Here is a 23163-nt window from a genome sequence, read left to right as displayed (position 1 = left end):
AGGAGACTCTGTCTCTGATGCCCTCCCTGTGGAAGGAATACAGACACCTTGTTGAAGTTTCAAGTACTTTATCCAGTTAAGTAGGTAGATGGACGAGTATTCTTGTTCTCATACATTACCTTCAAGAGGATGGTTATTTAAAGCAATTTACAGACAATGGTGGAAGGGTCCCGAGAAGCAGACTGGAGGAAAATCTGGGAGGTGGAAAAAACAAGGAGACAATCCCACAGCTTAGACGTTGGTCCCTTAAGTCCCTTATTAAATAAATGAACTATTTCAAACTTCTAAGTATTTCTTACTTTGCTGAGCGGCCACATACTGGCACTTTAAGAATTAAAAAGAAAGTTTTCCTGCGGCTGGGTACTGGTATTTTAAAAATTAAAAAAAAAAAGTTTCTGGCTTTGCAAACACCTGCTATTAATAGCCAATGAAGTAGGAACAAGTATTAGAGTGATATTTCAAGAGTGCAGCAAGAGTTTATAAATGAACATCAGGTACAACAACCAGCAGCATTTTGATTTCATTACACTGTGGAGTCTGTGCAACAAAGCAGAATAAACAAGAGGACTGTTAGAGAGTTAACCCCTGCACTTACATACAGGGGGTAAGTGCCTTAATCCAACTCCCAGACCCATCTGTCAAGCAAATTACATGTCAATGCAAAACCTGTTTTTACTTTCTAAGTGATTTAAAGTAGTTTGCTAGTCTGACAAAAAGCCATGGGAGGTCAAAAATGAGGAGCAGGTGTCCTTCAAGCATGTTACCCCCCCAAAAAAAACAGTATGTTATATGCAGTAATATTTCTGATATGTGTATGACTTGTGGGTTGAACAAAAGCTACTGGCATAGCATTTGTATTGTCTGTAATTGTTTTGATTAATTCGTTGGACTAAATAATGAATTAATTCATTAACAGGCCTAGATTGTGTAATGTAGTCTAGACGCATTGCATTTTAGTATTATATTTTTGCGGCACCCTCTTTAGTGCATCCAACAAATGCAAAGGGTTTTACATTTGCCTGGATACAGTCTGCATTATATAGTGATGACCTGAACTGTCTGATTTTCAGCATCCCTTATGTAGTCCTTGTTGCATTCTTTTGCATTACTGTCTTCTCTACAAGACCGGACTGTAAATGATTTATGCATTTAGTTAAAACCTGCTAGTCTGGCAGTTATCAGAGATGATGAAAGCTTTGACTTGTTAATGAGCTGTGTCCTGTGGCAAGGGTGTAAGGTTTGAATCTTTCCACTTTCATTTATCTCCTATGTGACACTGAGCAAGTCATTTAACCAGACAGTGCTTTGGAGCAATTGGGAATTTGGGCTGAGTTCCTTAATGATCTCCAGGACTGCCTACCTATTAACTATGAACCTGTTGTTGGTGTTTGCCAGATATTTCCTACTGCACAGCTGATAGTTCAGGAAATGTTATGGTAATATCACCAGCATGCTATTTGTAATGCAACACAGGCAATTTATTCTTCAAGGGCAGTGGGCACTGTATTTGTAGCTGCACCACTTAAATATAAAGTTGTTTGCCAGCAGCAGCCTCTACATCAGTAATAGCTCTCTTTAATGTGCAATTATTTAGATAACTTTTACTTCTGCAGAGATTGTGCATATTGACAGCATATGTTTTTAGGTGGTTGATATTTCATATGCTGCTCTTATAAATACTTTTCTAATAAAATTGTGCTATGCATGGCTGGATCTTATAGTCAGATGCTAGTGATCTTTATACAGTTCCATGTAGTTCATCCAAAACTACAAATAAAGTACATGTAATTTATTTCTTCACAGCAATAATGGGTGCACACAGTCAACAAAGTGGTTATAACTGCTGGTGGAGGTAGGGGGTCTCTATGGATGATGGATGAAAGTATTTTTTGCTGTTATCAGCTGGTCATTTTTAAATAGTCTGGCTTTGCAGGCCTTGTGTGTGTGTGTGTGTGTGTGTGTGTGTGTGTGTGTGTGTGTGTGTGTGTGTGTGTGTGTGTGTGTGTGTGTGTGTGTGCGAGAGAGAGAAAGAAATTAAACTGGAGTACTTTGGCTACTGTGTGCTTGTGTGAAACAAATTTGAAATATGTGACTATGGTCATTATTATTATTATTAATTTTCTGACACAGACACCTAAGAAGACTGTAGTCAACAATATAGCTATAATTGTTGGTTTAAGGGATGTCTGTGGATATAAATGGACTTATAATTGGGTCTATGACATTTCATCGAATGGCTATTCAGTGAATAGCCATTCGTGTAACACCTATTTATCGAAGCTGCTCTTCAGCGAATGGCAGATTTTAACTAGGGCAAGCCAGTAGTTGTGCACTGTCTGGAATGTACCCTTTTCCCCACTGTAGTGCAATCTCAGAGTTGATATATTTAGCTAGAGTGGTGTGGGGGTCATAGACCCCCATCTTGGCAGGTTTTACATTTTTTTTTTTTGGCAGTCACTCAATTGGCCAACTGCTTGTGTGCCCTATTTATTGCCATTCAATGAAGAACGGCTTCAATAAATACATGTTCAATGAATGGCTATTCGCTGAACAGCCATTCAACAAACTGATAAAGATCCCTCATAATCTACAAGTGGCCATATGCATTTTCAGTGAATGTGACTGTCAAGGGAGGATAATTTTTCTGTTGCTCATGCTGTTTGTTTAAAATGTGAGATTATTTTGCTTTGTTTTCTTCACTAAAAAGCTTTCAGTGTGTGCGCTATAAAATTTGAAATAGTTTTAAATCAAATCTTTGTAAACATTGTAAAAGTAAAGAAAACAATGTACACACTGACAGGTTTGAGCAGTGTTTGTGGCACTGGAAAGAGAGGCAAATAATGGGACACTGGAATGGTTTGGGAGGAGGGGTCCCTTGTTCATTACACTGCCTAAGGCCCAATTTGACCATGATCCAGCTCTGCTGGGGACAATAAATGTTGTAGTCAATTTTCAGGTCCAGTGACTTACAACTACAGAGTGTAGTGCACCCTGCCACTGTGCAAGGCTCAGCTCGAGGCAGCCTAAATAAGTGGAGTGCAGTGGTGCACAAAGTTAAACAACTGAACAGTAGTAATGCACTTTTCATGTCAGTAAGCTACACTAAGCTGTGTTCCACTTGAAGAACACCAGCAAAATTTCTTCTCCCACAAAGCAAGGTCTCTAGTGTCCCTAAGCAGAAGTTTTCAAGTAGTGATATAGTAAAAAGCATGGAAAAAATCAAGTGCTACAAGATATTAAAAATGTATTTGCCACTTTAATGTTGATGAAAGGATCAGAGGATGGTCAACTCTGCTGAAAATTAAAAACAAGCAGGCAGGAATGTTTTTGCATAACTCAGTACAGCTCAGACAAACAAAGCATAATGCATGCAAAAACAAGGCAATTTAAACAGTAGCAGTAAAGTTTTTTCTTTTTTTTGCTCTGAATCATTTTTGTTATCAAAGGAAAGACAGATACACACATCATAATAATTCAAACACAGATTGTTTCATTTCCATAACAACAAATCAGGATAGTCTCAATTTACAACATATATATCACCCAATATGTTTATATTATCATTGAATCATTTTCCTTTAGGCATGTTACATTTTATATTCACACACAACCTTGAGACATAGAGTCTGTACACTAATAGCTTTACATATCCCCCTTTTACCACTTATTCCTCCTCCTCCTCCTCATCTCAACTTCAGATTGGATCCTCTCTTCTTCTAACTTCTCCAGTTCTTCCTGAATCCCTTTAATTCTGTCCATCCTACCCAATAACCCCTCCTTCATGTTCTGTTCTTCTTTCACATCCATCTGCTCCTGCCATAACTATTTTTAGTTAAATTATTCCATTTTGCTTTCCACTGTAACCCATTACTTCAGCCCTCTAAGCTGTTTTAATACCATCAGTGTCTTTGATTCCTACCTCATCTTCCCCTGATTTATTTATTCAGACTACATCACCAGCTGTCTTTTGCCAGTGCTCTACCTGCTCATGACCCCTGCATTAACTTAGATTCCATCACCACCTCTAAAAACCATCACTTTCTCCCCTAACATGATAACTAAAACTTGGCCTTATATTCCTCTTTCATGAAGATCTGTTGCCTCCATTTCATAGAGGGTTTCATTGCCCACCAGTATTCTATCTAACCTTATTGCCTGTTTACCTTCCTGCCTACTAAATATAAATTGTCCCACTCATTCTCACTACCTTCTTTCCATATATGCAACACATCTATCTTCTTCATGCACCTCCTTAAATTCTTCTGATGCTTCACACTCAATTTCACATTCCCATATAGTCCTTATAGATGTGGTTCTAGACCTGCCTTAAAGTCAGCTGCCCATATGACCCTATCTCCTGTCATTCTCACTTTTTCTTTTGCCTCTACACATCCTATCATTTAATCTGTTTCATCCACATTTATGCCATAATATGATCCACCAATTTCTCTTCTTCTGTCCTCAAAACTACCTCTGCAGATGGATGTGGCTATGATGCTAACTCAGTAGCAGCAACTTTCTTTTGTTCTGTTACTTTATATATTTCTGACAGGAAGTTAACCTCCAAAATAATCCTAATTATTTACAGTTATTTTAAGTAATTTTAAGTGCTCTCTAAGATTATATCAAAGAATCATTTTATTTTTTTTAATATTTTCTGTCAAAACTTTATCTGGAAGAGCATTTATACATCCAGTCTGGAAATGAGTCATTCAACATAAACTTCACAAGACTCATTTTTCAAAATGGAGTTGCAGTCAGACCTCACAAATATCCAGGAGTTATCACTGAAAATGGATAAAATGGACACTAAATTAGATAACTTCAAAGAAAAGTGCTCAAAACAAATGGATCAAATTCAAGAAGCTCTACAACAACAGAAGTCACAAATATCTGGTATTGAAGGCTCCTCAAATGACATAGAAGGGAGACTAAATAAAATTGATGACCTAGAGAACAGATCCCGTAGAAATAATATCTGTATTTTTGGGTTACCAGAACAAATAGAAGGAAATAATATGGTAAACTTCATGATATCCTGGCTCCCTAAAATACTTGATTTACCTGAAGCGTTATCATTTGGAATTGAGAGAGCATAGGTCTTTAACTACCTCCTGTTCAAAGAATAATTCATCTCTGAGATCTACAATAGTGAGATTTTTTTCTTCTCAAGATAAGGAATTAATCCTTAAAACTGCCTGCACAAAATCTCCACTTAAAATAGATAGAAAAAACAATCTGTTTTGACAGTGATTATTCCACAGCAGTCAACCCTAAAAGAAAATGTTTTCTGCCTTTAAATCAGAGAACTTAAGAAACAACAAATTAAAGTTCACATTTTGTTCCCTGCCAGATTGAAGGTCTTCCTCTTTGATTATATCAAGTTTTTGAGGATTCTGATATTGCTTTGTCATATCTACAGTCAAAAACATATTAAAACAAGGGGAAGATATGGGCTAGAACAATATGTCCTTAAAAAGACGAGCTAAAAGAACAGGATGGAAGGCTAATGAGAAGAAGAAATTAAGAGACAAATAATATAACATTATTTAAATTTTATTAGATACAATAGTTTTAGTTTAGCTTTCAACATAGTTTTTGTTCTTAAAATATATGAACAAGCTACATTCAACAGTTTTAAATGAGGTAAGCAGAACCCAGAGATGTCCTATAATAAGATAACTTGATCTTCCTTATATATGTTTCTTTTTTATAATAATAAGTCTTTAACATCTACCTCTAGCAACATTTTATTACTTAATATTTATAACTGAGTAGTTTTCATTACATGTAAATTACTAATATAGCTCTTTTCTCATTTAAAAGTATTATTTGAGAACAGACTTGAAATGGCCAGGTTTTCTTCTTTGCTTTATTTTAAATATATTAGTTATCTACCCTTGACTTTGACAAATGAATGCATTGGGATAGCGTGAACTTCTGGCCTCATACACGTAAGCTTGCTGTTGCAGGTTTTGTTTGCTGGGTCTTTTGTGTGAAATTCACAATATAACATTTTTATGGGTAACTTATTTTGACTTTGCTTTCATTATGTGTTGAAGTGGGCTGAGCTGTTTACTGATGATGTTAATTCTACATTTGTTTATTTATAAGAAATGCTGTCTCTAGGACTTAGTGTGTCTTTCATTTTTTCTTTTATTTTTTTGTCTTCTTTCTTTGCTTTCTGGGTATTGTTTGGTGTTTCATTCCATTGAGACTGGTTTGTAATTGCTGTGATATTTTGGGTGCTTGTGTTTGTTGGAGATGGCCATCGGATTTCTACTGGAATGGCAGTCTACATTAGAGATTGCCTTTTAGTATGATGTGTGTGGTTGCTTGGATGTGATTCTGCTGTGGCTATGACTGTGGCATTTTGGATGTTCTGTATATTAAGTTGTTTGCTGCCTTGATGCTGAACTGTCACCTTTTGATTTATTTTTATTTTTTGGAGTGATGAGATCTTTTTGTTTGTTTTAGTTGGTAACTTAATGTGACGTTGTGACTTTTGAAGTTTTTCCATTGTTACACAGAAGTGTTAGATGCTAGATGTGATTGTGATAAACGTGGCTCAAATCCTTTTTGAAGGAGAGGATTTGTGTTAGTCTTCTCTGTAAATTGTTCTAACACTTTGAACTTCGTGACAAAGTCTCGAGCTTTCTAAGTTGACAGTGGAGTAATGGATATTCTGATAAGTTTTAGCTGTCAATCATTTCTTATTGGGAGGGTATCTTGTTCTGTTTAATACATTTTAAGGATGCATCAAGATTTAACAATGAAAATGGAAAGAAAATGTTGAAATCTTTATTTTAACAATATTACTTGCTTTCTTTAGCAAAGATGACTCTTTCAATTACAGTTCATGAACGCTGTCATCAAAATACACTGTGCACTCTTATCAAGTGCAGTAGAGTAGACGTCGCAAAAGATCAGAACTTGCTTAGTTGGGAGGGTTGAGAGTTACTGGTACTTTATTCAGTGATGGGGGATGACAAACATCAAGAAACCATGATACAGTAGTGTATTGGTGCAAGGTGCTTACTTTAGAGAATAGCAATTAAAAATTTTATCCAACAGGGCACTGTCACTCTAGGACATTTACCAGGGATGGCATTGGTGTTAAGAAACAGTACTATTATGCATAATATCAAGATAGCTGAGAAAAAAATACTATGAGTAATAATGGCTATTACCTAAGAAGTTCTAATTTACTATGACTAATAAAGCAGAAACAAAAGTAAAGAAGTTTAATCACATAAATTCACTGAGCTTTATAAGAACCAACCGGCAGAATGTGAGCAATCCAAAGGACACCAAGTTTATTGAAGTTAAGTGCTTTTCTCTCAATTACAGAGACTTCCTCAGAACAATATCGCACAAAAACCCAGCCAAATATATATCCACCCCTCAATTAACCATTCAAAATTGCGCCAAAAATTTTAAAGCAATATATACACATCAAATTACAGCAGTAAAAATATTGCATATAGCAAATAACAAAAACTAAATAAATGAAACTATAAGCATTGCTAGTATTTTAAAACTTGATCAAATTTTAGGTTAGTAAAGTTAACATGGATTTTATTTAATAATTTAACATATTATAATATTTATGGTAACATTTCTTTAGTTTTGTTATTTGCTATATGCAATATTTTTACTGCTGTAATTTGATGTGTATATATTGCTTTAAAATTTGTGGCGCAATTTTGAATGGTTAATTGAGGGGTGGGTATATATTTGGCTGGGTTTTTGTGCAATATTGTTCTGAGGAAGTCTCTGTAATAGAGAGGAAAGTGCTTAACTTCAATAAGCTTGGTGTCCTTTGGATTGCTCACATTCTGCTGGTTGGTTCTTCTGTGGTTTTCTACTATTCACTGAGCTTTATCCCTGTTTGTGTCAGTGGTTTTCTAATTTAATATAGGTTTGCAGTGTTGCATCACATAGTACTACAGAATGAACAACAAGTTATGTAATGGTATGAATGGGAAAGGTTTCCCACTTCAATAATATATACAATTAAAACAGAAATAAGAAGTTTATATAAAAACACATGAGGAAGAAATTCTTCAGTGAATAAGTGAGATGGAACAAGAAAACTGCAGCAGCCCTTTTTATTAAAACAAAGAGTTTAATTTGTCAAACTTTCTGTTTTATTTTGGACATTTGTTTTTATATTTGTATTGATTTATGACGAAGGCTTAATCTTACTATATAGTTAGCCGAAGTATAAATTGAAGCTATTTATGGCAGCAGTTTAATTATTAAAATTACTATAAACATTTGAATAATAAAAAAATTTGTACTAAAAGATCTAAGCTTGCATTGCTGCATGAAAATCTACTTTAAGAAATGTAGAGTTTAAGGTTATAAGAAACTTTTTGGCTTAGGCTATTAGATAACTGGAATATATAGACATATCTTTGATAAGTTGTTAACATAAAATATTTTAGATACTTAATCCTTCACAACTATCCATATGACCAGTAATGACTGGGAATTTGTTTAAAATGAGGACTGGATTGCTATTCTGATATCTTGATATACAATTTTTTTAAAGTACCAGGGATGTAGTATTAGCACTCTTGTTGATGGGTGGCAATGTTTGGGTAGTTTGCATATCCAAACTAGGAGTTTTAGACTCCACATGGGGTTTGAGGGATTTTAAATATGTATGTTTAACATTTTGGGATATATTTTGGGGGGGATGTCTACTACTGTTATTAATATTTATACAGTTACTAATCTAGATCTTACTGATTATATGTGTTACACTATTCAGTACCTATCTTCAACAGTAGTTCATTGTTGTTATTATTTTGAAATTATGAAAACATTTCTAGTATATTTGTTAAACCATCCACATGTCAAAACTTAAGTGTATTTCTATTAACAGTAATGGTCTAAATAATGATTGTAAGAGAGAGAGTTTAAATAGGTATTTAAAATTATTTAATTCCCAGCTTATATTTTTACAGGAGACACATTTATTACATACAGATATAGATAGAGTTAATAATAATACAGATTCTGTATTAGTTAGTTTCTCACTGTAGTCAGAAAAAAGAGGAGTGGCTATTTTATTTTTAACAATGAGAAGTGAATGATCTGTTCAGTAACTGGAAATTAATAAAACAATATATACTCTAATTAATGTATATTGGATCCCAGGAATAGGAACTAGCACTGTTAGAAAACAATTGAAGCAAATAGTCCAAATTTCAAAAGGTGGTATTATACTAGCAGGAGACTGCAATTGTATACTAAATGCTGGTGATACTAATTCTACTAGTAAGAGGAAAATAACTCAGCAAAGGAATTAATAAAGTTTACAGACTTATTTTATATAAAAGATATGAATGATTTTGTAGATTCAGATTTGCTTCTTTTCACTCATTTTTCAAACAGACATGGAACTCAAGCTAGAAGCTACAGTATATATTTCTAATGAGGTAATAAATAGATTAAATAAAGTTAAAGTAGTATTGTTATTGTGTCGACTTTCAGACCATAATGCCATAACCTTTGAGCTGACATTAAAAACTGGTAATAATATATTACACACATACCTGCTTTTATATAACTAATGTAAACAAATTCAAAGACTTTTTCATGAAAGAAATGCAGACCTTTATTGAAATTAATTACACAGAAAACATTTCTGAAATGTATTTATTGAACTTGGTAGACTTATGTCATGGTATAGTCTAAAAAAAGCAATGGGACAAGGAACTGATTGAGTTACACGAATAAACTGATAAGCTAAAACTAAATAGTCAAAAACAAATAGTAATAGCATAGAAAGAATAGTTTAAATGACAAATATTTAGAGATTTTAAATCAGAGGGTTAGAATTAACTTGGAAAGGATTAAAATAGTAAATTTTACTGTAATCCTAAATCTATGAATAACCTAGCTAATAGAGCAAAAATTGTAAATCCAATCATATTAAATAAATATATTCTAACAAGAGCAGGAAAAATGTCACTGAAGTTGAAGATATCCTGAAAGAATTTAGAAGTCATTTGATATAATTAATTAAAAAAAACTTAATGGACTCCCAGGAAGAAATTAAATCATTCATTAAAAAATATATTAATAATAAATTAACTGATAATCAGATGAAAATAATCAATAAACCTATTACTCTCTCTGAACTTAAAACACAAATCAACAGACTAAAACTTAATAAGGATCCTTGTAATGATGGCATCATACCTGAACTCTATAAATTAATGCCAAAAAAGCTTCATCTGTCTTACTTAAAGTTTTCTCAGTTGTTAAAGAATTACCAGTTGTTTCTCCATCCTGGAAGTATACTGTTGTCTCTCCGGTTTTAAAAGTGGAAAAAGATCCTGTAAAATGTTCTTCTTATAGACCAATATCTTTATTAAATATAGGTTATAAGTTATCTATGAATATTCATGCTAATAAATTAAAACAATTTTTACCATCTATAATTAGCAGTGACCAAAATGGATTCATATTAAATAGGAATTCATATGATAACATTAAAATAATATTGGCAATAACTGACTATGTAACTAAAACAAAAGACAAACTAACATTAATAAGTTTAGACATTGAAAGTGCTTTGACTCTGTTAGCTGGAATTATCTCTCATTAGTATTGAAAGAAAGTAACTTCTTGAATAATTTCATCTTCTTTATGAAAACTCTTATACTTATGTTAAAATAGGTTCATATACTTCAGAATCAATTAAAGGAACCAAACAAGGATGTCCTCTCTTGCCTTTAATTTTTACTTTAGTCATAGAACCATTTGCCAACTTTATAAGATCAAATTCAAAAATTAAAGGTATTCATGTGAGGAAGAATTCATTATTTAAGATTCAGTTTGATTGCAATAGTTCACTTCTAGCTGGTTTTGAAGCAATGAAAATATTCTAGAAGAAATTTGACCTTAGTTTTAATGATAGCAAAACAAAAAAATACCCATAAATCTTAATACTAAGGATATAGATAGGACATTTGCTAAATATATAGCTCAAGAAAAAAATAAATTATTTAGGGATAAGTATTACTGATAACATTAATGAAATAATAACTCTCAACTATTATAATAGTTTAACATTAATAAATAACATTGCAAGCAATTGGAACAAATACATCTTCACTATGGAAAAGAGGCTTCCCATAATCAAAATGATTATTTTACCAAAAATATTATATATTATACAATCATTATCCTTACCATCACCAAAAACTGTATAAAACAGTTTAATTCTTTCATGCTAAATTTGTTATGGTTTCCTAATAAGCCTAGACCAGCCTTAATACATCATATTAGAGACTGGTCTTTTGGTGGTATTGGTCTCCCAGACTTAGAGCTATATTCAATATCCTGAATTATAAAAACAGTAACTCTATGGCTACATAATTATTACACTGCTAGAAAGAAGATTTTGTGTTAGAAACTAATTATTTAGTTAAAGATTTGCATCAGAATTCAGTTTCAAATCATGTTTTACTTTGGGTATTAATGCAATATTTTTCAAATAATTCTAATAAAGCCACCAATTCTTCCTATATATTCATCATAATGAATACCTTCAAAAAATGTATTTCCAGAAATCCAATATATGTCATGTTTTTTTCTTATTTTTCAAATAGCTTATACTCAAACAACCATAACTTTTAAAGAACATTTGATATGTTGGTTTCAGTTAATGGATAAAAATATATTATGTTGATTAAATAATAAATGAATTTGATTTGGATAAAGATATGCCATTTCATGTACAAAACTGTAGATAGTTTGTTGATCGCAAGATTAAAAAGTGTAAAAAATATGGTTCTAAATTAATTGACTGTTTATGTTTATGGATGCAACAGAATTCAATTGAGAAAGGTATTTTATCTAAATTATATAAAGTGGTTAAACAGGAATAGAATAGTATAGAATAGAGACGGTTATTGGAATTATTTTAAACTCATTAATAATAGTTCTCCAAGTGAAGAGGATAAAAAAAATAATTTTACTGTCATTGAAACAAACTACCTCTTCACTCAAATGGAGATTATTTTCTTGGAAATGTATTCATAGAACCTTCTTCACACCTCACAAAATTGAATTAATGTTTAAAAAAAAGATGGCTTGTTCGAGATGTAAATTAGTGATCAAAGCAGATTAGCAACATATGTTTTTTGACTGTGTTGTACTGAAACCTTACTGGAAAAATATAATTTTTTCTTACAGACTTTTATTATGGACAAATATATTTTAACTAAATCCTTACTTCTATTTAATTCTCCAATACCTAAATGTGTTTCAAAATACCCACTATTATGGAGCATCTTATAAATTTCAAGGAAAGTTGTAACAAAAACGGAAAAATGAATCTACTCCCTCTTTTAATGAATTCATCATCATTGCATCTGAACTTTGTCATTTGGAACTTATTACCATCAGGACCAGAAACACCAGAATCAATTCATATAACGTGGAACAACCTTAAAGAACCACTAAATAAATAATTTGTAATCTATATGCATAATAATTTGTTAGTTAATGAAATTTATTAGAATCAACATTGTTTAGTAGACACTCTTGTAAATAGGTATTTTGTTGTGTTTTTTAAATCAATTGTTTTTCCTTTTTTTACACTTTTTGATTTATATTTCTACTCATATTAAATGTTATTATGCTCTCATATGTTTAAATCTTAAATTTATTTCTAAAAAATACCTCTGCATACCACATACCTGCAACTTGTCCTTGACAATTTTTGCCACCACCAACCTCTACCAAATTTCACAATTATCCCTGCCCTTCTTCATCGTCTTCCTCCTGGAACATAGCCTACAAGCACCCAACTGTGTCCTTTCTTTTGCATCTTTATGCTTCTCTATCTGATAGCTTCAGCTACTGAAGGTGAACTATACCCAGTGTTTTACTCTTTATTCTGCTTAAAATGCATTCTCACTCTTGAGTTATTTGCCATCCCAATGCCAGCTTCTCACCATTCAACATTCCATCCTTCCATCTTCCTCCCTCTTTAACTTACTCTCTACACCTCAGGAGCTAGACCCCATCATTCGTATGGCTTATCTCTCAGATGCACTAATGCTCCATCCTACCACACAAGAAAGGTCATTGTTGTGGGAGGTGATCAGCCCCAGTAGCCACTTGGATATTGCTCTCTGTGGCTACAATGGTGATGTAGATGATCTCTATCTCTTTACCCCCTGCCTCTATTCCTCCTTCCCCGGTCTCTACCTTCATTCCAACTCTAGATGCTTCCTTGATCTCTAACTTCATCTTACATTTTACTCCTTACCCCCTAATCTTGCCTTATCAATTTATTATTGTGTTGTAATTTGCCTGGGCTAAGTCACTCTCCTAAATATTGCCTAACCAATACTGTACACATTTCTAAACGTCAGTGCTGTTTGTGCTATATAATATTATCTAGCTCTGCTGTGACAGTCTAGCTGTCTAAAGCATGTACTTTCCATAAAACTAATAAATGTCTGCATATTATCAGTAATTAATCTAATCAAGAGTAGTCCCTCACTGCAGTAGAGGAACACAGAGTTAAAGCAGAGTAAAGGCACTAATTTGAAACAGTTACTCTGACAGATCCTAGACTGCTGGATGTAACAAAGTGCAACTTCCTATGTGGAGTGTTGACATAAATCTCTTGACTAAAGATGTTTTTTGCACATAGCATCAATGGTTCATTTCCAGATGCATCTCACATTATTTCCTAGCGTGATGTCATATGTCTATGATACCTTTAATCAGCCTAATCTTAGCATTTGCCACAGTTATCAGTTCTTTTGTAGCTGTATTGAATACTGGGCAAAAAAAGTATTTGAAGTGACATCCATCCCCACAACTATGAGATATTTATCCAGCCTTGTTCTGCTTGTCATAAGCCTGTTGTCTCTCTAACTTTTCATTGCCCATATATCAGTCAGTTCATGCTACAAAGTATGGCAGGCTAATAATAAGAACGCACCAAAAACATGTACATGAATGTTCCATTACACCAAACATCATGTGTATGCCATCTCTCCTTCTAATCACCCCTTCACACCCACCCCCTTTACATGCGTGTATCTATTAGGCTGATAGATGTAAAGGTCATCTTATGGTTTTTGCATACTGTAATGACTCTGTTGATGGATAATACCAACATGTTACCTTGACTCAATAGGTTATCAGTGCTCCTGTAGTGTGCAAGGTTTCAAAATCTGCTGTAGGATTCCCTATGTGTTGTGTTCAGGTAATAATCAGATGTATAAATGTATATTCACATCTTGTCAACCTAGCAGTAGGGGATGGGGATGCTCTTAAGGACTGTTTTCAGAGGTCTCTTTCCAGTGTTTCTGTTGCCTATCCATCCATCTACCCCTTCTCCTACATAAGTATGATATCTCTGCCTATCAAGTAAATTGTAAGGTGGGCTACAATTGCTATAACTGTGAAACATAAATTCCCACGTTGCACCATTATATTTCAGATGTTCCATATCTTCTTCAAACAGTATGTATATGGATATATTAATTATTGTTACTCTATCTCCCCTCTATCCTTATCTCATGCAATTCATGCTACAGAGCAGGACACATTCTGATTGAGAAGACACATCATACCAACACACCATTAGGATGGTCATGAATATGCCAGGACAGTACCTCCTATGCCCTCTACAGCCCTATCTGTTATCACCTCCTCTGTCTCATCAGAATATACTGTAGCATCTTTAGTAGGATGATGGATGAAATATTCATCTAATATGATGTGGAAACTGTCCTTACTGTTAAGAAACATACTGCACACACTTTTAGGGATATTCAGCCCTATGCAAATGGTTAGAATATCTGCTAACTCATACTAATCATGTCAAAAGATTACCACTCCTTGTCATATGAAGCAAACTGTGCACACAATTAACTTGTGATTTGCAGTGAGGCCTGCAAAACAGCTAGTAGTTGTATAAGTGTAGTGAGGTAGGCATTACTGATATAATTTGGGGAAGATACACACTTTTATATAGTCCTTGATAATTACATTTGCAGTCCTGATAACATTTACACAGCTAATGACATCCAGATACCATTTAAAAAAAGAGAGATTCATCTAGACTTGAACCTCGGCTCACCTATGCTCTGAGTATGAGCTCACTGCTCTTACACCCTGTGCCGCAGAGAAAACTAGGAAGGTGTTCTATTTTCCACACTCAGTGCTGTATGGAGTGCTGACAGCTGTGCATTGCCTCCGAACCTGTTTGCACAAAGAGAGACATACTACATTAAAATCTTCACTGTTTTCCTTAAGCAGAGAACCATATTTACTCTACACTTAATGTTACACAAACAGAGAAGGCAAGGCCAACAGTTATATATATAATAAAACTCTGGCCCCACCATTTCAGAGAGCGATAATAGCATGCACATCATACTAGCAGCCAGCAATTTCTCCCATAACATATCTTGCAAGCCTGACACATGAAACATTAACAACAGATGTATTTTGCAGTTAACCCAATCAGGTCAATTACTGTATGTCCCTATTTGTGCACAGTTTGGTAATGAGTACCAGTGGACACTCCCACTTCACAAGTCCAAAATCAATTCCTGAAATTCAAACCACTCATGCACTAATACTTTGCTATCTTCCATGCAAATCAGCTTTTCCATGATGCGCTTTGTGAAGAGGTGTTTAGCATGTCTAACTCTGGTTACTGGGCTGTTATCCTCCATTAAGTGAAACTCATTCATAAACACAGGATAACGGTAGTGATATCTGTGTTACTTTGAACACATACTTTCTGATATGCATTTGTGTCCTGCAAAAATGCACTGGTAGATGATATATCAGTACTTGGGCCATTGTCAAACATATTCCAGAATTACATAACTTAATTCCATTTTTATACTTGGTATGGCTTTATAGTGACAGTGAATATTAGTCATGCATCATCATATCCCATTGATATTGTCAGTAACTTCTATTAATGTGGACATACCTTCATCCGAATATGAAAACACATAACTCCATGACTGCACTACTGATGTTTCCCAAATAAGTGTGTGTGTGTGTGTGTGTGTGTGTGTGTGTGTGTGTGTGTGTGTGTGTGTGTGTGTGTGTGTGTGTGTGTGTGTGTGTGTGTCTAATTTACATAACATACTAAAAAACAGCTACATGTCTGTCTCACTTTTGCAAGAAGCCTTCATGACAGCTTATTTGACCCAGCACGGATTTATAATTACTTTTGCAAATTGCTCTCACACAATCATATCACAAATCCTGGCTTTGCACCCAAGTCTCGTAACAGTTACATGTTACCTGTGACCCTATGATGATGTCATCCACTATAAAATGCACTCTGACACTGTAAAAGTCAGACATCTATGGTGGCGCTAGCATTAAGTACTGTGTTCCCTAGCTTGTGTAACCTAAATAGGAAGGGGTTTTAATCTCACAGCTGTTAACATGCGTCTATGCATGAGTGTGTGTGTGTGTGTGTGTGTGTGTGTGTGTGTGTGTGTGTGTGTGTGTGTGTGTGTGTGTGTGTGTGTGTGTGTGTGTGTGTGTGTGTGTGTGCTCAGACATATGTCAGCATAAGCCTACCAACTGCTGTCTTCCTTCAATTATCAGTCTGGAGCCAATTTTACAGTGGGATGTGAATCCACAGCTATGTCAGATACTCCTCCTAACATCATCTTCTCAGCATACGGTGATCATGTCATCCTCTATAAAGTGCACACTGACAGAGTGTAAGTTAGACTTCTGCAGTAGCACTAGTCTTATGTTGTATCGAATCCAGTTTGTATAGCTAGACAGGTATGGTGCTCAAAACTGACCTCAGTCGACTGGGGTTTGTGTGGGTTTGTTGTATGTTATTGTCATTGTATGATGTTCTGAATCTCTTCACATTTGAATCCCACTCAGGAGAACCTTTTACATAGTCTTCTGAATCCAAAATACCATTTTTCCCTTTGTCTATATAACATCCTTTTCATTGAACACTGAGAATGTCACAATCTCAAAGATGTTTACACACATCATGAAGCAGAGCCCCTTCACGACCCTCTACAAGCCATCTCCAGACAACTGGATGTGTGATTCCTAATTCTGTCATTGGGTAGTGCACATGTCACATATGGACAGAGGCAGTCTGTAATAAAATCAAACACAATCTTCCCTTACCTAGTGATTTGGGTTAAATGGGATAATACAAAAGATAAGTGCTTATTTTCAATTGTTTTTTGCACTTTCTGAGTAACTAAAACAGTATTTACTGTATACCTGTTTGTTTAAACTGGCAACTATATTTTACTTCATTTTTAGATTGTCTACTAATTGAATTCCTCTCACAACTGTAATTACTGTTCATCTGCTTGTTTTGTTCATTTTACTTGTTTGCTGCACTTAAAAAACACTAGCAATAGACTAGGTTCAGGTTTTTGCTGACCTTTGGACCTTGTTAAAACAGTTAATCTTTTGTCTAAAGAGGCCACTCTGTGCCCTCATGGGAGGAAGGTACAGTTTGGACTGATCTAGCTAGAGTTACTGTTGCAAGGCTCTGTCTGGGGCATTTTGATTGGATAAATTGAACTTTGGCTGTTCCTGTTTTTCTGCTTTAATAAGCCTCTGTTTGAACTGGTTTCTGCTTGTTTGAGCATGTTAACGCATCACGCACTACTGTGTGAAGGGATTGCCAGTTACAGATACCTGCTCTCTAGCCTCGCAAATATTACATAACCAGAGCTCTTCAAACGTAAACCTACTAATATTTATTTTATTTTATTTATGTATTTTACATATAGACATAGCATACACATAGACCAACATATGCAGAGGCACTCGCAAAATATCTACCTAAACACCAGAGACCTCCAAAACACATACATACTTAACCAACCATAATACCCAAAACACACAATACACATAATGACACAAACACAAGTGTCTCACCATCAAATTCTATAAGGTAATGCATATCCACTCCAAATACCTTAGTCATAGGACTCTATAATGAGACACACAGACTTCCCTTCACCAGGTTGAACAAGGAGAAAGTCACAGTCAGCTGTCTTTCTGGTGCCAGGATTAATCAGATCACAAAGGCACTTAAGTCTCTCAACAATAAATACTGTTATGATTCGGTCATAGTACATGTTGGTGTGAATGACTTCAGACCTACCTCCCTGGACTACATGAGGATAGACATTATTAAGATCTGTGATTATTTGTCACAGGCAAGTATGTCCCTAGCCTTGGGCAGCATATTGCCCTCACCTAGGATGATACCACAATATAAACAGAAAATATTTGACTTCAATAATTGGCTTAGTTTCTGGTGTCATTCTAAAGTGATCCAGATGTTCTTCATGTTTCACTGTTGCAGTCATTACATTTGGGTAATCCTGCTGGCAGGTTGCCCTCAGTCGCCTGAATTCCAAAGTCTTGGGTCCTGCGTCAGCTGCTGTCACCCCTTACCTGATGTCAGGTCATCAGGGGTATAAAAGAAGCAGCCGACCCCATTTTCTTCAGTCTTTCTTGCCGCGCGGTGCCCAAAGCAGAAGCAGTTCACAAGTGCCGGTCGGCCGACTCCTGAGATTTTCGTGCTCGAGTTTCAGACCTGAAGTCTTCAATAAAGCTAAGTACCCCATTGGGGAAACTTTTTTCTTGCTCCAGACCGATGTCAGAAAAAGTTAATAATTGTATTTCTTGTGGAAAGCAAATACCTCATAAGGACTTTCATTCTTACTGTATTCTGCCTAGGCCCTGATCACAATGTTTCTGGTTGTCAGTTTTGTGCTAAATTTAACCAACGCAATATTAAGCATCAGTATGATTTTGCTTTAAACTATTTTGGACGCCGGTTTAATTATCCAGAAATGTCATCGGATAGCCGTCCGACTACCGGAGTTCACAAAAAACACAAAGAAAAGGAGAGAGATAAACAACCGAGGTCCAAAACCGACGATAAAGCTTCTCCTAAGCCAGTCGTCGGTTCGCCGGTTCTCAGTGAGGTGCTTTTGCAGCCCCTGACGCCCGCTACTTTAGAGTCACAGGCCGCTACCGACTCCCATGTGGAGTTGGCTATGCCACTGGAAACTCAAGGTATTGGAGCCTCAGACACTATTCCCTCAGATGGGTCCGGAGCCGCTGAGCAGGCACCGGCTTCTGAGGGTGTTTCAGACCTAAACATCTTTACATTAAACCAACTTCAGCTTCAAAGGCAAAGACTAAAGCACCTTCTAAAGCAAATAAACAAACTCAAGAGCCACATGGACAGGCCTCTATGTCCACAAAACAGATGCTCAAAATGGCCAAAGACTTGATTACCTTGATCAGGGGTTCCCATCGCCCTCCTGATAAGAGGCCTAGGCAAGAGACTGACTATGAATCTTCAGATCAGGTTTCTATTTCTTCTGATTCCTCTTCTGATCAGGAATATTCTCTTACCCCCTATGAGGATTCTGATGCTGAAGAATCTATACCTTCAGCTTCTCCTCCAGAGGACTATTCTTTTGAGGAAACCTTGCATACCATGAGGGAGCATTTCCACTTTTGAGAGCCAAGATTTTTCAGAATCTAAAGAGAGGCTCAGGGATTTCCTTTTACTACCTCAACACAGGCCTCTAGCCATTCCACCTGTGTTAGACATTGCAGATGATGTGTTTTCGGAGTCTAGTCTGACCCCTGACTCCTTACCTCCAGCTCCTGTTAAGCCTGACAGATATTACAGGGTTCCTGACTCAAATAAATTCCTTTTTAAAAACCCTGCTGCAGACCCAGAAACTTATTTCACAGGGTCCCAAAGGAGTTAAGGCTTCCTCTGCAAAAAAACCCTATCCCCTCTGACAGGGATTCTAGGGTACTGGATAGATGGGGAAAAAGGTTTACACATCTGCTACCTTGGCTGTAAGGGCCTTAAACTGTCAGTTTCATATGCTCAAATATCAGCAACATGTCATGGCATTGCTTAAACAGAAAATGTTGTTAAACTCTGAATGTGCAGAAAACAAGGAAATGCAGGATTTATTGCATGCAGCTGAACAAGTTGGAAAGCATACTTTGCAATGCAGTTTTGATTCTCTGGAGGCCTCCTGCAGGGCCGCAGTTACGGGTTCTGTAATTAGGAGGCATGCTTGGTTAAAGGAACAAAATCTGCCTGACCATGTCAAAGTTAAATTATTAGATGCACCTTTACAGCATGATACTTTGTTTGGTGTTAAGGCAGAAGAGGTGTTAAAGAAAATGGAGGACAAAGCTAAATCTATGCAAACTGTCAAAGATTTTTTACAAGTACAGCCACCTAGGTTTAGTAGACACTGGCCTACAAAGAACTGGTCCTTTCCTGTGTCAGACAGACCTCAAAGGGCCAGATCCAGATGCCCTACAGGCAGATCCCAGGTGCAAGGTTCATACAAGTCAAAGCAATAGGGTGCTTCTACCTCCAAAGTTGGAGAAGACAAATCACAACCATACAGGAAACAGTCCCAATGACTTCCCCCTGCCTGCACCAAGCACTTACCTCCTGGCAGCACCCTTAGGGGGAAAATTAGCACTTTTTTATCAAAAATGACACATTATAACCCAGGACAAGTGGGTTCTAAATATAGTGTCACAAGGCTACAAGTTCCATTTCCATACCCTGACAAAGGCAAACGGCTAACCAGATCTGCCAAAAAAATCAATGGGCAGAGGCACAAAAACAAGTCTCATCCCTCATGGACATGGGGGCCATTCAACAAGTACCAGAACAAGAGCAGGGACAAGTATTTTACTCAAGACTGTTCTTGGTACCCAGAGAGGACAAGGCCTGGAGACCAGTACTGGACCTATCTATTCTGAACACATTCCTGGATATTCCAAAATTAAAAATGTTGACTTTCCAGCAACTTCTGCCCATGCTGGGAAAGAATGCTTGGCTTGTGACTTTAGACCTAAAAGAGGCATACACGCATGTCCCAATCAGACAATCATGCAGAAGACACCTCAGATTCAGGGCTGGCTCAATGCATTACCAATTCTCTGCCTTGCCCTTTGGCTTATCTACTGTGCCCAAGGTCTTTACAAAGTGCCTGGCACCAGTAATTGCATTCTGCAGACAAAGAGGAATACAAATATATCCTTACTTGGACGACTGTCTAATTCGAGCAGAGAACAAGGACATTCTTCTACAGCATCTGGCATTTGTGCAAAGACTTCAAACATGCCTAGGGTATACAGTCAATGACAACAAATCAAAACTAGTACCCTCTCAAGAGATAATATTCCTGGGTGCAAGCTTAAATACAACTGCCCAGATGGCTTATCTCATGCCAGACAAACAAAGGCAACTGACTACCTATTTCAAAATGTTGGCAACAAAGGCCCAGTTATCTGCAAGAAAAAATCTGCAGGCTTTGGGCTTCATGGCATCCTGCATCCTACTAATTCCATATGCAAGAATGCATATGAGGAAACTTCAATGGTACCTAAAAAGTGTTTGGACTCAACATTGCCACAGCTTGGAAACAATAATTACTCTTATTCCCTGCCTGCAACAGGAGTTTCAATGGTGGGCGAAGGCTTGTCACCAGAACAAGGGACAGCCATTCACATTACCCCCAGCCAGGCAGACATTAACAACGGATGCATCAGATTATGCCTGGGGGGCCCACATAGCAGGAAGATGCATTCAGGGCACATGGTCCTCAAACCAAATGCATCTGCATATCAATCAAAAAGAGATGCTAGCTGTTCAAAATGCCCTGACAGCCTTCAAGGACCTACTTCATCTGGGACAACTACTGATAAAGACAGACAACACCACGGTCATGTGGTATATAAACAAGCAGGGGGGAAAACATTCTTACCCCCTTTGCAGACTAACCATGACTTTGTGGGACACAGCATTGACTTAACAAGTACATCTGCAGGCACAATTCCTGCCAGGAAAGGAAAACACTCTGGCAGATGAACTAAGCAGAAACCTCATGGATCCCCACGAGTGGCAGCTGGATCCACAAGTCTTCAGCATGATAACAAGGAAATGGGGATGCCCAAACATAGATCTATTTGCCTCCCCTCACAACTACCAACTAAAAAGATTCTGCACAAGGACTTATCACAGACAAGCATTGAAAGTGGACGCCCTATCTTTCAGCTGGAAAAACCTATCAGTATATGCCTTTCCTCCACTGCCTCTCCTCCCAAAGGTACTCCTAAAGGTCAGACAGGAGAAGCCAAAGATGATACTGATTGCCCCAGACTGGCCCCACCAGTACTGGTATCCAATCCTAAGGAATTTGTCTCAATGCCCAGCTTGGACTTTACCTCAAATACCTCATCTACTGTCCCAGAAAAACAATCAGATCCTGCACAGCCAACTCAGAACGTTAAACCTGGCAGCATGGCAGATAATGTAGTCATACAAAACACACCTCTCAGTAAAGCTGTGATGGATGTCATTTTGGAAGCCAGAAGGCCTAGTACTAGAAAATCTTATGCTGGGAAATGGAAGAGATTCTGTGCTTGGAATCAGGCACAAGGAACTGATACAGCTGTAACAAATATTCCTCAGATTTTGCAATACTTAACTGAGATACTGGACAAAGGCCTATCTTTTTCATCAATTAAAATTCATGCCTCTGCATTTTGGCTCATTACAATACAGAGCCACCAATCTTCTCTCATCCTTTATTAAAGCAGTACCTCAGAGGAGCCAAAAATGTAAGGCCTCCAAGGAGATCACCAGTACCTGCATGGGACCTCAACTATGTCTTGGAAAAACTCAGCCTGCCTCCTTTTGAGCCACCTGCTACTGCTGATATAAAGTTTTTATCTTGGAAAACAGCTCTGCTCCTAGCAATAACGTCTGCAAGATGAGATTCAGAGCTACAGGCACTCATGGCTGTGGAACCTTTTATCATTTTTTATCCAGACAGGGTCTCACTGAGGACAATTTAGAACATTTATGCTCTTAACCAAACTATTCATCTGCCAACTTTTTATCCAAATCCACAGAACAAGAGGGAGAGAATTCTGCATTCTTTGGATGTACATAGACAGCTTAGATTCTACTTGGACAGAACCAAAGTTTTCAGGAAGACATAGCACTTACTAGTGGCATATGCTGCAGGATCACAAGGAAAGGCTATCTCAAAGCAGACTATTTCAAAGTGGATAGGCCACTGC

General features: G+C 36.5%; 1 long non-coding RNA gene across 1 annotated transcript in view; it reads right to left on the bottom strand.

Moving 5' to 3' along the window:
- The window catches only part of LOC122796658, a 361416-nt gene that overhangs the window by 108313 nt on the left and 229940 nt on the right, over nt 1-23163 (bottom strand). The window contains exon 2 of the long non-coding RNA XR_006364002.1: nt 15128-15249. This is a non-coding gene — a long non-coding RNA (uncharacterized LOC122796658). The remainder of the gene's footprint in view (nt 1-15127; nt 15250-23163) is intronic.

Source organism: Protopterus annectens, chromosome 3.part0 (genome assembly GCF_019279795.1).
Source record: "Protopterus annectens isolate FY-2018-M chromosome 3.part0, PAN1.0, whole genome shotgun sequence".
In the NCBI taxonomy this organism is placed as follows: domain Eukaryota; kingdom Metazoa; phylum Chordata; order Ceratodontiformes; family Protopteridae; genus Protopterus; species Protopterus annectens.
The sequence above is the reverse complement of the archived record's forward strand: the minus strand, read 5'-3'. Positions and strand labels throughout refer to the sequence as shown.